The sequence below is a fragment of the Lissotriton vulgaris genome, unplaced genomic scaffold (assembly GCF_964263255.1).
Source record: "Lissotriton vulgaris unplaced genomic scaffold, aLisVul1.2 SCAFFOLD_211, whole genome shotgun sequence".
Lineage (NCBI taxonomy): Eukaryota > Metazoa > Chordata > Amphibia > Caudata > Salamandridae > Lissotriton > Lissotriton vulgaris.
In genome coordinates, this window is record NW_028251874.1 from 925,499 (window position 1) to 941,144 (window position 15,646).

A 15,646-nucleotide genomic window follows, 5' to 3' on the forward strand; every position below is an offset into this window, starting at 1 on the left:
GGCGGGTGCAGGCACTTGCTGGCAGGGCGGCTGCAGGCACTTGCTGGCAGGGCGGGTGCAGGCACTTGCTGGCAGGGCGGGTGCAGGCACTTGCTGGCAGGGCGGCTGCAGGCACTTGCTGGCAGGGCGGGTGCAGGCACTTGCTGGCAGGGCGGCTGCAGGCACGTGCTGGCAGGGCGGGTGCAGGCACTTGCTGGCAGGGCGGCTGCAGGCACTTGCTGGCAGGACGGGTGCAGGCACGTGCTGGCCGGGCGGGTGCAGGCACTTGCTGGCAGGGCGGGTGCAGGCACTTGCTGGCAGGGCGGGTGCAGGCACTTGCTGCAGGGCGGCTGCAGGCACTTGCTGGCAGGGCGGGTGCAGGCACTTGCTGCAGGGCGGCTGCAGGCACTTGCTGGCAGGGCGGGTGCAGGCACTTGCTGGCAGGGCGGGTGCAGGCACTTGCTGGCAGGGCGGGTGCAGGCACTTGCTGCAGGGCGGCTGCAGGCACTTGCTGGCAGGGCGGCTGCAGGCACTTGCTGCAGGGCGGGTACAGGTACGTGCTGGCCGGGCGGCTGCAGGCACTTGCTGGCAGGGCGGGTGCAGGCACTTGCTGGCAGGGCGGGTGCAGGCACTTGCTGGCAGGGCGGGTGCAGGCACTTGCTGGCAGGGCGGCTGCAGGCACTTGCTGGCAGGGCGGGTGCAGGCACTTGCTGGCAGGGCGGGTGCAGGCACTTGCTGGCAGGGCGGGTGCAGGCACTTGCTGGCAGGGCGGGTGCAGGCACTTGCTGGCAGGGCGGGTGCAGGCACTTGCTGGCAGGGCGGCTGCAGGCACTTGCTGGCAGGGCGGCTGCAGGCACTTGCTGCAGGGCGGGTACAGGTACGTGCTGGCCGGGCGGCTGCAGGCACTTGCTGGCAGGGCGGGTGCAGGCACTTGCTGGCAGGGCGGGTGCAGGCACTTGCTGGCAGGGCGGGTGCAGGCACTTGCTGGCAGGGCGGCTGCAGGCACTTGCTGGCAGGGCGGGTGCAGGCACTTGCTGGCAGGGCGGGTGCAGGCACTTGCTGGCAGGGCGGCTGCAGGCACTTGCTGGCAGGGCGGGTGCAGGCACTTGCTGGCAGGGCGGCTGCAGGCACGTACTGGCAGGGCGGGTGCAGGCACTTGCTGGCAGGGCGGCTGCAGGCACTTGCTGGCAGGACGGGTGCAGGCACGTGCTGGCCGGGCGGGTGCAGGCACTTGCTGGCAGGGCGGGTGCAGGCCCTTGCTGGCAGGGCGGGTGCAGGCACTTGCTGCAGGGCGGCTGCAGGCACTTGCTGGCAGGGCGGGTGCAGGCACTTGCTGCAGGGCGGCTGCAGGCACTTGCTGGCAGGGCGGGTGCAGGCACTTGCTGGCAGGGCGGGTGCAGGCACTTGCTGGCAGGGCGGGTGCAGGCACTTGCTGCAGGGCGGCTGCAGGCACTTGCTGGCAGGACGGGTGCAGGCACTTGCTGGCAGGGCGGGTACAGGTACGTGCTGGCCGGGCGGGTGCAGGCACTTGCTGGCAGGACGGGTGCAGGCAGGGCGGGTGCAGGCACTTGCTGGCAGGACGGGTGCAGGCGGGTGCAGGCACTTGCTGGCAGGGCGGCTGCAGGCACTTGCTGGCAGGGCGGGTGCAGGCACTTGCTGGCAGGGCGGGTGCAGGCACTTGCTGGCAGGGCGGGTGCAGGCACTTGCTGGCAGGACGGGTGCAGGCGGGTGCAGGCACTTGCTGGCAGGGCGGCTGCAGGCACTTGCTGGCAGGACGGGTGCAGGCACTTGCTGGCAGGGCGGGTGCAGGCAGGACGGGTGCAGGCACTTGCTGGCAGGACGGGTGCAGGCACTTGCTGGCAGGACGGGTGCAGGCGGGTGCAGGCACTTGCTGGCAGGGCGGGTGCTGGCAGGGCGGGTGCAGGCACTTGCTGGCAGGACGGGTGCAGGCGGGTGCAGGCAGGACGGGTGCAGGCACTTGCTGTCAGGACGGGTGCAGGCACTTGCTGGCAGGACGGGTGCAGGCACTTGCTGGCAGGGCGGGTGCAGGCACTTGCTGCAGGGCGGGTGCAGGCACTTGCTGGCAGGACGGGTGCAGGCACTTGCTGGCAGGGCGGCTGCAGGCACTTGCTGGCAGGGCGGGTGCAGGCACTTGCTGGCAGGACGGGTGCAGGCACTTGCTGGCAGGGCGGCTGCAGGCACTTGCTGCAGGGCGGGTGCAGGCACTTGCTGGCAGGACGGGTGCAGGCACTTGCTGGCAGGGCGGGTGCAGGCACTTGCTGGCAGGGCGGGTGCAGGCACTTGCTGGCAGGACGGGTGCAGGCACTTGCTGGCAGGACGGCTGCAGGCACTTGCTGGCAGGGCGGGTGCAGGCACTTGCTGCAGGGCGGGTGCAGGCACTTGCTGGCAGGGCGGCTGCAGGCACTTGCTGCAGGGCGGGTGCAGGCACTTGCTGGCAGGACGGGTGCAGGCACTTGCTGGCAGGGCGGGTGCAGGCACTTGCTGGCAGGGCGGGTGCAGGCACTTGCTGGCAGGACGGGTGCAGGCACTTGCTGGCAGGACGGGTGCAGGCACTTGCTGGCAGGGCGGGTGCAGGCACTTGCTGGCAGGGCGGGTGCAGGCACTTGCTGGCAGGACGGGTGCAGGCACTTGCTGGCAGGGCGGGTGCAGGCACTTGCTGGCAGGGCGGCTGCAGGCACTTGCTGGCAGGGCGGCTGCAGGCACTTGCTGGCAGGGCGGGTGCAGGCACTTGCTGGCAGGGCGGGTGCAGGCACTTGCTGGCAGGACGGGTGCAGGCACTTGCTGGCAGGGCGGGTGCAGGCACTTGCTGGCAGGACGGGTGCAGGCACTTGCTGGCAGGGCGGCTGCAGGCACTTGCTGGCAGGGCGGGTGCAGGCACTTGCTGGCAGGACGGGTGCAGGCACTTGCTGGCAGGGCGGGTGCAGCTGAAGGGTGGGGGGGGCTCAGAGCCCCCCTCCACTCCACCCCTCCCAAAAGCACAGCAACAAAGGGACAACAACAAGGCGCTATAAAGAAAGGCTGGCCCCCTGCTTCGCTGTGTAACCAGCTTCTCGAAAGACAGCAAACGTATAGGGGGCGTGGCATGCAGGGCACACAGCAGAGAAACACAAAATAAACAATGTGTTAACAATGCAGAAGGGGGGGGGGCGGGGTGCATTGCAGCCTGCGCAGCTTTCAAAGGGCTGCTCTGACCGACAGGGCTTGAAGCAGTACATTGGGCGGTGCCAGGGACAGGCAGCTGGTGAGAAGGAGAAAATGTAAATCAGCAGGCAAAAAAAGAGAGGGAGCGACTTTTGAGGAAGGACACAAGAAACCTATTTCCCGGAACAGCCGGAATGCCCTGTCCTGTTTTTTATATAGTTAGAAAATAATGTTATTTAGAATATCGGGCATGCATTGGAACCGCTCTATTTGCTCTGTGACACGGAGTAGTAAAGTCTCGCATTTACAATCTGGCTTGTGCAGTCTTGGATAAGGCTTTCATATCCCACATACACTTTGCAACACTCTCTCTCTCCTGTTGTGCAGTGATTCTCTGAATCACAATCTTCTCTGCCCATTCCAATATGTGTTCTTGCTCCCGGTGGAACTGCACCTGCTGCACCTTGACGTGATAGTCTAAGCGCTTCTTCACTTCATGGTAAACTGTGAATGGTTTGATTTGAGGAGTGTGACAGCGGTGTCTCTGTTCGCATCAAACAGGAGATGCGGCTGCACCAGCTGCCCATCGGGCCGCTCTCGGGTCCTTCGTGCCCCCGAGTATCCGGCCGAGCTGCTGCCCTGCCCTGGTTTGAACTCACTAGTATGAGGCACTGACTCCTCCCAGCAACTAGAAGGAACCGGAAGTGTCGATTGGGTTATATATGAGCTGCCTGAGCACATTTGCTTTGCAGATTTATATAGCGCCAAGTCAACTCGAAGGTATTGGAGCAGCGCTTTACATGAGCACCGTATGTACATGACACATTCAGGCGCGGGGAGATAAAGTGATTTGCTCAGAATCACAGGACGTGGATGCGACCTCGAGGCTCGAACCCTGGTTTCCAGCACCAGAGGCGGCACCTCTGGCCGCCGGACCACATGTGGTCAGTGTCACAGTTCATGTGCCGACTCCGTGTAGTGGCCATGACAGAGGTGGGGCGCCCTCTGGTGGCAGTCTCAGCCTCACTGTCGCTTTCTTTTTTGTGTTATCATTTTTTATTGACATTTTCAGAAAATTGCATCATAAGTACAATAAAGTTAATAATGACTTACAATTTGAATGATATGAATAAATATACGAAATATTTGGAAAAGAAAAAATGCATATATGATAATGACTATGCACCAATAATTTACACTTACAACAATAAAGATAAATAGTAAGGTATCCAGTTGAATAAATATGGTGCGAAAAACGTTAAATATTTAAATAATGGAGGGTAGGCTCCCGGCTCCGTCAGCACTTGATTCCCGCATCAAAATCCTGCTTTCTATCCTGATTTTGTGCAGCAGCGGGATGTCGGTGAAGATGCGCTGATACCACTAGCGTTCTCCCGAGGTCTCTGCCTGTCTTATGTCCGGAGATATTTGCCGAATCGTTGGGCGGCCTCCGTAGCCCTGGAGCCGGGACCTGTGCTGCAGTGCGCCGCCTGACTTTCATTGATCGCCTGCGGCCAGCCTGTCCCTGGCGGTGCTCGCTTTTGGGCGGAGTCGCCTCTTGCAGGGGTAACGAACCGGACTTCGCTGCTCTGGCACCGGACTACGCTCAGCGCGGCCGAGGCACGCTTGTGAGGAGGGGGCTCACTGTGGATTCGTCTTCTGTGCTGGGCGCCGGAGGTGTGCCTTGCGGACTCCATTACTGCCTTTGTCCGGTGCCCGTGAATCACTCCTGCATTGGTCCCAGCCCCGCGCCGGAGATTGCACGGCTTGATGGGCTGTGCTACCGCCAGGGACTTGAGCTGCAGCTTGCCTGTGCCGCTTTCCCCCCCGACCTCATACTACTTCTCCGACGGACTGGTCATGCCCGATGGTCCCCCGAGTGGGAAGGATCGCTTACTCCTGTCCCGGGATTGCAACAACTTGTCTGGTGTTGAGCGGTGGGACGGATTGCGTGAGACCTCTCATGATACTGTGATGCAGTCTCTATTATCCTGTGGTGCTGTCCTCGCTGCCCTTTTTGATCTACGGTCTGCGTTGGACGATGGTTCCCTTGTCCTCGGTAAGAAGTTGGATGACATCGCGCTCGCATTGAGACGAACACGGCTGGCCGGCTCTCAGTACTGTACAGATTTGCCTTTGCCAGTGATTGAAGGGGATACAGTGTTTCCAAATGTTTCCAAGGGGGAACGGATTGTTTCTGACTGTATTGCCGCCCGCGGACGACCGTCCGCCAGCTCTAACTGTGCTACAATGTTTCTTCCTCCTTCGAGACAGGAGTCTTTGTTCATTTCACTGCCACTATTGACTCAGACACCGTTTCTTCAGCTACTGGCCCCTTCGCCTGCCTTCTTTTTGTGTACTCCGATCTCCCTATTGTGGGACCTTTGTCATCGGGCGAACCTGGGGGTTCTGTTCCTTGAACAAGACGGAACTATCGTTGACTGGCGGCTACCATTTTGTGTTTCCATGACTCTCCTTTCCTGTTCGTCGCCATTTTGTCTCTTTGTTCTGACTGCGACTGACTTTCTCCGGGGGCCACGTCTTTGGAGGCATCCACGATCTGGCCAGGGCTAGGGGGCTCCCTTTGCGTCTGTGGCTGTCTGACCGGCGGAGAATCGGGCTTCACGCATATGTACCTACTTTGGCTGCGCAAGGTGTGATGACTCTCCCCCATTTGTACTCGTAACTGCCATTTGCCAGTGCTGTTTCTGATTCATGGGGTGGAGGATGTGTACGTGGTTGGGGAGACCGGGAGCGCATATGTTTGGCCCCCCTCTTGGTTCTTATGTGATCTTCTTTTCTTTTTTCTTCCTTTTCTTCTTATCTGTATTTCGGGTACTCTTTGTGGGCGACAGGCACACTGCAAGGGGGGGGGGGGGGGGGGGGTAGGCCGTAGCCTCTGCATGCGTGTAGGGTGGGGGGAGGGGCTTTATTTTGGTTTCAGTTCTATGGGCCTTATGTTTCTTCTTTTGACTTCTGTTCTCTTTTTATTTCTCTCTTGGATCGGTGGGGATGGTTAGGTAGTGGGGGGGTATCATTCGGCACACAGCATACTCTGTTCTGATTTATCCTTCTAAGTTATTCTGTGCCGCTACTCGATTATGTTTTTGCTTGATGGATTTCTGCTCGTAAATGTTGCCCTCCCTGGCTCTTAATGAGCTGTTTGGTCCCTGATCCTCTTGATTCTTTCTTCGTAATACACTTCAAAATTTTAAAAACTGAACCTTCATACCTCCTGTTCTCGGCAGTTTATTTGTATCAGGTGTCACCTGCACCGACTGTTGCCTTGTACTGTGATACTGCTGAGAACTGTCTACTTTGCTATTGTGCTTTTAATGACTTCGAGGCCGGCCGGATGGTTGTGGGCCCGTATTTCTTTGCTATTACTACACAATAAAGGTTTAAAAAAAAAAAATATTCAAATAATGCAAGCAGCATATATAAGAAATATAAAAATCCTAAAGAATGAATCATATGTTAACTCAATAGATATATCAATTCAGTATATAAATTAAACAGTATATAACTACAAATATAGGAAATAGTATCATGACAAATCGCAGTCCTTGAGGAGTAATTCATCTGTAAAATATAAAATTGTGAAATATATCAAGAAAAGATTATTGAATAGAATATAGAAAAATAGTTGATACGAGAACAAAGCGTATCAATAGAAGGTATGGGAAGAGAGATGAGAAACAAGATGTCAAGAAGATATAGTACGAATAAAACAATAGAAGAAAATTAGAAAAGATGGAATAATAAGATAATAGAATAATAAAATAACAATACAACAACACTACAAATTAATACAAAAATAGGAAAGCATGAAAACCACGGTGTATGTAGGGAGGGGAAAGAGAAAGAAAAATAAATAAATAAATAAAAATAGATACATAAATAAAAGGGAGGTTATATTGTCAAATATCAGATCAAGGGGTATTGGTGTCCACTCCTGAAATGTTACCATCAATATCCATGCCACTATTCAGGTTCAGGAAAGGTGACCAAACACGAAGAAATATGTCAGTTTTTGCAATTGTGCTAATTGATCATTTCTCAAAGTGGCCAGAAGTTGGTTTTGTCAACAAAACTGATGCCCAAAGCGTGGTTACATTTCTTGATGAGGTTTTCCTTCATGAGGGGTTACCCAAATGTATTGTCAGTGACCACGGCCTCCAGTTTACCTCTGAGTTATTCCGCAACTACTTAGGATGGAACAATATAACACACAAAACCACGTCTGTGTATCGCCCTGACAGTAATGGGGCTGTTGAGCGCTTCAACAGGGTCCTTAAGGGCATTATAAAGCTAGCCACATTTAACAATTGAGCATGGAAGAATGGAGTTTGCATGACTTTATGGACATATCGCATTACACCATGCAACAGCACAGGACACAGCCCAGTCGAGCTCATGAGGGGCAGGACCCCCATGTCTAAAGACAATGTGGGCTGGCTAGCTGCCAACAAAAGAGTAGAAGGGTCGCCTGAACAAGTAAGACCCTGTTTAGAACAAACCCAAGAGGAATGCAAGGCACGTTATGACACCAAACATAGCTGCAAACCCGTGCATTTATGTGTGGATGACATGGTACGAGTGAAAGTGAGTGGGTTCACATCAAAGAGTCATAATAGGTTTTCAAAACCTCTCAGGGTAGAAAAGGAGTTTTGCAACTCAGCCTTGAAGAGTGACGGTAGAGTTTGGCATTTCTCAATGTTATCTGCATGCAATCCTGGTTACCAAGATGGACTAGAACCTAGGGACTCACAGTATGGTCAAACTCCCCGCAGCTCAAAGGGAGGAATGTGGATTTCTGGGAGGATGATGGAAATGTTGGTCAATCACAAGTCACCCAGCGAACAGCCTCTACGTGCTCAGAAGAGCGTTTATCTGACAATGGCATTGGTGCACCTTCAAGACCAGAGCTGGTCGACTTGTGCTTCCTCCAAGGAAACTCCATGATTGTGTATGTGATTAGCATTTTCCTCTTGTTTTTGTTCAGTATATAGGAAGATGTGTAGTGTTCCCCCTCTCCCTTTTGTCCCCTCTCGCCACCCTTCCCCACCCACCTCCCTGCCATCAGCTGAGCGTTCTGGAATGTTGCCAGACGACGGCTGATGATGACGGCAACAAGACGCGCCTCTCGGGTCTCTCCACTGACCCACTTTACACTGTGTTGGAAGTTATCAATAAACTATAGTTTGACTCCTTCCTCGAGCTGTCATCTTTACATTCTCTTTAAAATGAAACAGTTATTTCTTTCACATGCAATGGCGTTTAACCTGAATACATCAGATTATTTGTTCTTGTACAACACCCTGAACTCGTGTAATAGAAGTTGCTCTCATATCTGAGAACTAAGCAAAAGAAAGCTGTCTAAAATTAAATATTTGCCTAAAATCACACACATTAGTGAAGCAGGAAGCCAGGATGAGTCCCGGGTTTCTGGGCTCACATGATGAAATTCAACAAATCCCTTTAACCAGGCTCTGCCGTAAAGGCAGGGCACAAGTCCTAAAAAAAGAAGTGGGGGGACGCTGACGTCACAACAGGAAGTGACATCACGAAAGGTGGCTTGCACCATCAGACTTGCCTCCCATCACTCATCCCTTAGATGCGATTTCATCAGAGAAGCCAGCGCGTGAGCAGCGTTCTGAATGAGCTTCGATCTCGCCCCAGAGAGGCCAAAAAGTGAATGTGTGGCTCCATTTGCTCCAGTTCTTGAGCTCCCGGTAAAATAAGTTGGGGGACGCCGTCCACCCGCGTGGTACCCCGACTCGAGCCCTGCGTAAAGGTGACTCTGCCCCCGGTGACCCGGACACGATCACACTCACAGGAAGAGAGGAGCTCAGTGTAACAATGTGCCTTTTACTTAAGTGTATCTAGTTGTCCCTTGAAGGGTTTTGATGATTGTTTAAGCAGCACCATGGCAATGGAATGTCTATGTGTGGGCAGCAGGTCAGTTGCACCTGACTAGATCAAGCTGATGGATGGGACATTTCCTTCTCCTGAATAAACTTATCTTTATTCATCCTTCTGGAGATTATTCTTGATTTTACACTCAGCCTCCGCTGCTGACTCTGCCCCCGCTGACCCAGGTGCTATTACACTGACAGGAGGAGAACAGCTGAGCAGCCGCTGCTCTGACCCGGAAGTGAAGCTGTTCCTGAGCTCTCCACAGAAGGAGAAGCAAGGGTGAGACTGAGGGGGGAGAAATCGGGGGGAAGGAGGAGGGGAAGAGGAAGAGGAGGGGGAGGGGAAGGAGGAGGAGGATGAGGGGAGTGGGGAAGGAGGAGGAGGGAGAGGGGGGAAGGAGGAGGAGGGGGAGGGGGAGGGGGGAAGGAGGAGGGGGGAGGAGGAGGAGGAGGAGGAGGGGGAGGGGGGAAGGAGGAGGAGGGGGAGGGGGAAGGAGAAGGCGGAGGGAGAGGAGGAGGAGGGGGAAGGGGAGGAGGAGGGGATAAGGAGGAGGTGGAAGGAAGAGGGAGAGGAGGAGGAGGGGTAGGGGGAAAGGGAGAGGAGGAGGGGAGGAGGAGGAGGAGGAGGAGGAGGGAAGGAGGAGGAGGGGGATGCTGGGTGGAAGGCCCGGGGCAGAGGAGGGAGGAGGGGGGAGGAAGGGGCCTACTTGGCGCGATATAAAACTAAAAAACAAAAACCAGTGGGTGCAGAGAGTTCAGCGGCACCAGGTCTCCTGCAGTCCTTGTTTGCAGCAGCGGTAACACTGCATGGTGCAGCACATGAGCTCATACAGATGTGAAGTGCTATGACTCAGGGTCAGATGCATGGTGCAGCACATGCGCTCATACAGATGTGAAGGGCTATGACTCGGGGTCAGATGCATGGTGCAGCACATGCGCTCATACAGATGTGAAGGGCTATGACTCGGGGTCAGATGCATGGTGCAGCACATGCGCTCATACAGATGTGCAGTGCTATGACTTGGGGTCAGATGCAGGGGGCAGCACATGAGCTCATACAGATGTGAAGTGTATATGACTCGGGGTCAGATGCAGGGTGCAGCACATGCGCTCATACAGATGTGAAGGGCTATGACTCGGGGTCAGATGCATGGTGCAGCACATGCGCTCATACAGATGTGAAGTGCTATGACTTGGGGTCAGATGCAGGGGGCAGCACATGAGCTCATACAGATGTGAAGTGCATATGACTCGGGGTCTGCTCGATCAGGTGAGAGAGGCCGTGATTTATACCCGTCTGGATCTACGGGGGGGCATATCACCTGGTCAGAGTAAGAGAGGGGGATGAGTGGAAGACGGCGTTCAAGACACGATTCGGTTTATATGAGTACTTGGTGATGCCTTTTGGGCTTTGTAATGCTCCTGCAGCATTCCAGTATTTTATAAACGATGTTCTGAAAGACTATATGGACCACTTTGTAGTGATGTATATTGACGACATCTTGATATACTCACAGGAGGTGTCATGTCATACCACACACGTTTGCAAGGTCTTGGACAAATTAAGGGAGCACCACTTATACGTTAAACTGAGTAAATGTGAATTCGGGGTGCGAGAGGTGGAATTCCTGGGTGTGATCCTCAGTCCTAACGGTTTGCAAATGTCTGAGAGAAAGGTACAGGCGGTGAAGGATTGGCCATCCCCTAAGAACGTGAAGGAGGTACAGAGTTTCTTGGGGTTCGCCAATTATTACCGTCGGTTTATATTGCATTTTTCCCAGACTGCGGTACCCATCACTAGGCTTTTAAGAAAAGGGAAGTCTTTTGTATGGACAGGAGAGGCTGAGGAGGCCTTTAGAGCTCTGAAGGATGCCTTCATCACAGCCCCGGTGTTGGCACATCCGGTTCTGGAACATCCTTTTATAGTCGAGGCAGATGCTTCAGATGAAGCCATAGGGGCAGTTCTGTCTCAGAGAGATGTACACTCAGGTCAGCTCCATCCGGTTGCTTACCTATCGAAGAAGTTGAGCTCGGCTGAGGTCAACTATTCTATTGCAGAAAAAGAACTCTTGGCGATTAAAAAGGCTTTCCAGGAGTGGCGACCTTATCTGTGGGGGGCTAGTCAGGCGGTGACTGTTTATACCGATCACCGGAACCTCCAGTACATGTCATCTGCTAGACATCTGACGCAAAGGCAAATGCGGTGGATGCTGTTTTTTTCCGAGTACAATTTTGTGGTAACTTTTCGTCCTGGCTCGGAGAACAGGAAGGCGGATGCTCTTTCCAGACAGGAACTCCCGCTAAAACAACGGGAGGAGGAACAATCCATCATTCCTGCCGCCAAAGTGGTGTGTGTGATCAGGGCAGAGGAATTTTTGGATGACATCAAGGGCTCCAGATCTATGGATTCCTGGGTTCGTTGGGCAACTGCCAAAGGTGATAGGAAGATAAGACAGGGTTTACCTTTCCAAGGGGATTGCTTGTTTTTGCCCAATGAGGAGATTAGAAAGAAAGCGTTCAGTTGGTGTCACGAAGCCCCCGCGGCTGGACATCCGGGAATCACTAAGACAGTGGAACTGCTTAGGAGGCATTTCTGGTGGGAGTCTTTGGTCAAGGACACTTCTCAATGGGTGGGGAAATGTGACACATGCGCCAGAGCAAAGGGGGAAACTACAAAAAAGAAAGGCTTGTTGATGCCTATGCCCACGCCTAATCGTCCTTGGTTGAACATAAGTCTGGACTTCATTACGGGTCTCCCCCCTGACAAGGGAAACACAGCGGTGTTGGTGGTGGTGGATAATCTGACAAAGATGGGGCATTTTGTGCCGTGTGTGAACCTCCCCACAGCTAGTCAAACAGCTCAGTTACTGGCCTCTCAAATCATTCGTTTGCATGGCATTCCCAGAGTCATCGTGTCTGATAGGGGGCCACAGTTCATCGCTCGCTTTTGGCGTATGTGGTGCAGTGCTTTGGGCATAGAGGCAGCGTTATCTACTAGCTTCCATCCTCAAACAGATGGCCAGACGGAACGTCTGAATCAGACGTTAAAGAAGTATTTGCGCTGTTACTCTAAAGAAGCACATGAGTCATGGGTGGATTTACTGTGGATGGCGGAGATGGCGTATAACAATGCTTGGCACAGCTCCATAGGCATGTCACCATTCAGGGCCAACTATGGTTATGATGTTCACACCTTACCAATCCGTATACCTGAAGATGTGGTTAACCAGCCTTCTGTGAGGGAGCATGTTCAGACGATGAGGAGGGTACATAAAGCTGTACAAAAACATCTGTTGAGGGCAAAAGAGATATACAAAGGTTGGGAAGATAGGCACCGAACACCTGGCCCTATGTTCAATGTGGGGGATAAGGTGTGGCTTTCAACCAAGTACATCCGTTTCAAGATGAGGAGTATCTTCCATCCGCGATTTATCGGGCCATACCCTGTGGTGCGACGCATCAACCCTGTCGCATACAAACTTAAATTGCCCAACACATTGAGAATCCATCCGGTGTTCCATGTACATTTGCTGAAGAAAGCCCTCACGTCCCGCAGAACTGCATCTCCCGTTGTTGCTAGTGACGGGAATCTGGAGTACGAGGTGAGGTCTATCCGTGATTCCAAATACAACAAAGGGGTGCTTTGGTATCTGGTTTCATGGAAGGGTTATGGTGCTGAGGAAGATTCATGGGAACCGGAAAATCACGTCCATGCTCCTAGGGCTGTGAGATCCTTCCATGATAGATTCCCTGCGAAGCCTGGGCCTAGGAGGCGCTTGGGTGGAGGGCGTACTGTCAGGATTTAAGCCCAAGGCGCCTGCCTAACTACATTTCCCAACAAACTGTGGCACTGAACTACTGTTCCCAGCATGCCCGGCGGAACAGGATATCCTGGGGCGGAGCCTTCGATCAGTGCTCGTGATTCTGGGAGGCGGAGGCAGCGGCTGCGCTTCTGTACCCGGTGTTTTCCAGGATACTTTGGATTCCTTCAAAGTTACCCGGGCCAAGGTTTCTGGTAACGTTTTGTGTACGCGCCGTTTGCGTGTACTTTTCGGCTGCGTTTATTTGTGGCGCTTCCGCGCCTTTGGAGCAACTCTGCTTGTTTGTTATTTTTCCCCTCGCGGCTGCGAGCGGGGAAAAGGCTACGTTCCTGTTACGAAGGATCCGCGCTGGCTAGCGCGCTCTTCATTCCTGATCTGGGGTAGTGCTTACTGCCCATTGAGGATCGTCCATGCATAGGTGTACTTTGCCTCGCGGCTGCGAGGAGCTGATCTGTTGTACAGTGAGTAAGTGACTGGTGCCAGGAGAGGTGCTTTGGAGAACTTCAGTGCCTTTTTTTCTTGGAGGTACAAGTGGCGGAGTGTAGGGGGGGTGTAAGACCTTCGCACTGCCGTCACGAAGTTGAGGGGACATTATTGGATTTATAAATACCAAAGCGGATGACAGTAGTGAATGAACTACGTCATGCCGTGTTTGGGTGGACATGGTTATGTTTAAGTACATGAAGGATACTCATGCACTGTTTTATACCATAGGAGGTATACATCTCAGTGTTATTGCGCAGGCTTGACATTTAACTTGCGTGAGCAGCGTTCTGAATGAGCTTCGATCTCGCCCCAGAGAGGCCAAAAAGTGAATGTGTGGCTCCATTTGCTCCAGTTTTTGAGCTCCCGGTAAAATAAGTTGGGGGACGCCGTCCACCCGCGTGGTACCCCGACTCGAGCCCTGCGTAAAGGTGACTCTGCCCCCGGTGACCCGGACGCGATCACACTCACAGGAAAAGAGGAGCTCAGTGTAACAACGTGCCTTTTACTTAAGTGTATCTAGTTGTCCCTTTAAGGGTTTTGATGATTGTTTAAGCAGCACCATGGCAATGGAATGTTTATGTGTGGGCAGCAGGTCAGTTGCACCTGACTAGATCAAGCTGATGGATGGGACATTTCCTTCTCCTGAATAAACTTATCTTTATTCATCCTTCTGGAGATTATTCTTGATTTTACACTCAGCCTCCGCTGCTGACTCTGCCCCCGCTGACCCAGGTGCTATTACACTGACAGGAGGAGAACAGCTGAGCAGCCGCTGCTCTGACCCGGAAGTGAAGCTGTTCCTGAGCTCTCCACAGAAGGAGAAGCAAGGGTGAGACTGGGGGGGAAGGAGGAGGGGGAGAGGAAGAGGAGGGGGAGGGGAAGGAGGAGGAGGATGAGGGGAGTGGGGAAGGAGGAGGAGGGAGAGGGGGGAAGGAGGAGGAGGGGGAGGGGGATGGGGGAAGGAGGAGGGGGGAGGAGGAGGAGGGAGAGGGGGAAGGAGGAGGAGGGGGAGGGGGAAGGAGAAGGCGGAGGGAGAGGAGGAGGAGGGGGAAGGGGAGGAGGAGGGGATAAGGAGGAGGTGGAAGGAAGAGGGAGAGGAGGAGGAGGGGTAGGGGGAAAGGGAGAGGAGGAGGGGAGGAGGAGGAGGAGGAGGAGGAGGGAAGGAGGAGGAGGGGGATGCTGGGTGGAAGGCCCGGGGCAGAGGAGGGAGGAGGGGGGAGGAAGGGGCCTACTTGGCGCGATGTAAAACTAAAAAACAAAAACCAGTGGGTGCAGAGAGTTCATCGGCACCAGGTCTCCTGCAGTCCTTGTTTGCAGCAGCGGTAACACTGCATGGTGCAGCACATGAGCTCATACAGATGTGAAGTGCTATGACTCGGGGTCAGATGCATGGTGCAGCACTTGCGCTCATACAGATGTGAAGGGCTATGACTCGGGGTCAGATGCATGGTGCAGCACATGCGCTCATACAGATGTGAAGGGCTATGACTCGGGGTCAGATGCATGGTGCAGCACATGCGCTCATACAGATGTGCAGTGCTATGACTTGGGGTCAGATGCAGGGGGCAGCACATGAGCTCATACAGATGTGAAGTGCATATGACTCGGGGTCAGATGCAGGGTGCAGCACATGAGCTCATACAGATGTGAAGTGCTATGACTTGGGGTCAGATGCAGGGGGCAGCACATGAGCTCATACAGATGTGAAGTTCATATGACTCGGGGTCAGATGCAGGGGGCAGCACATGAGCTCATACAGATGTGCAGTGCTATGACTCGGGGTCAGATGCAGGGTGCAGCACATGAGCTCATACAGATGTGAAGTGCATATGACTTGGGGTCAGATGCAGGGGGCAGCTCATAATGCTCACACAGTCGTACGACCCACAGCGGGGTAAGTTAGGCGTTCGATGCAGTGTGCATGCATGAGCCTCTCACACTCATCGTGCAATCTAGGAAGTGTGAATGCAGTTCATGTACTGCCAGCTGTCGTAGTGTCCCTTTCTGAAGGGGTATTTACTGAGGGGTTATCGGCCCTTGGAGTATCTTGGGGGTCAAAGGCTCTCTGTCCCCCTCCTGCTGCCCCTCACTCTGTTCATTTAGAGGTGTCTCACCCAAGGCTCACTGGCGGAGGCTGAACATGCATCAGGGGGGCCACAGGTCTTATCCAGCCCAGCCCTGCGAACCGTCGGGTTGACCAACACTCTACAGTTTTACCACACCAGGCGAGGACTAGCCAGCTCATTAGTCCAGGCACTACCCTCCCGCCTTCTCAGTCTT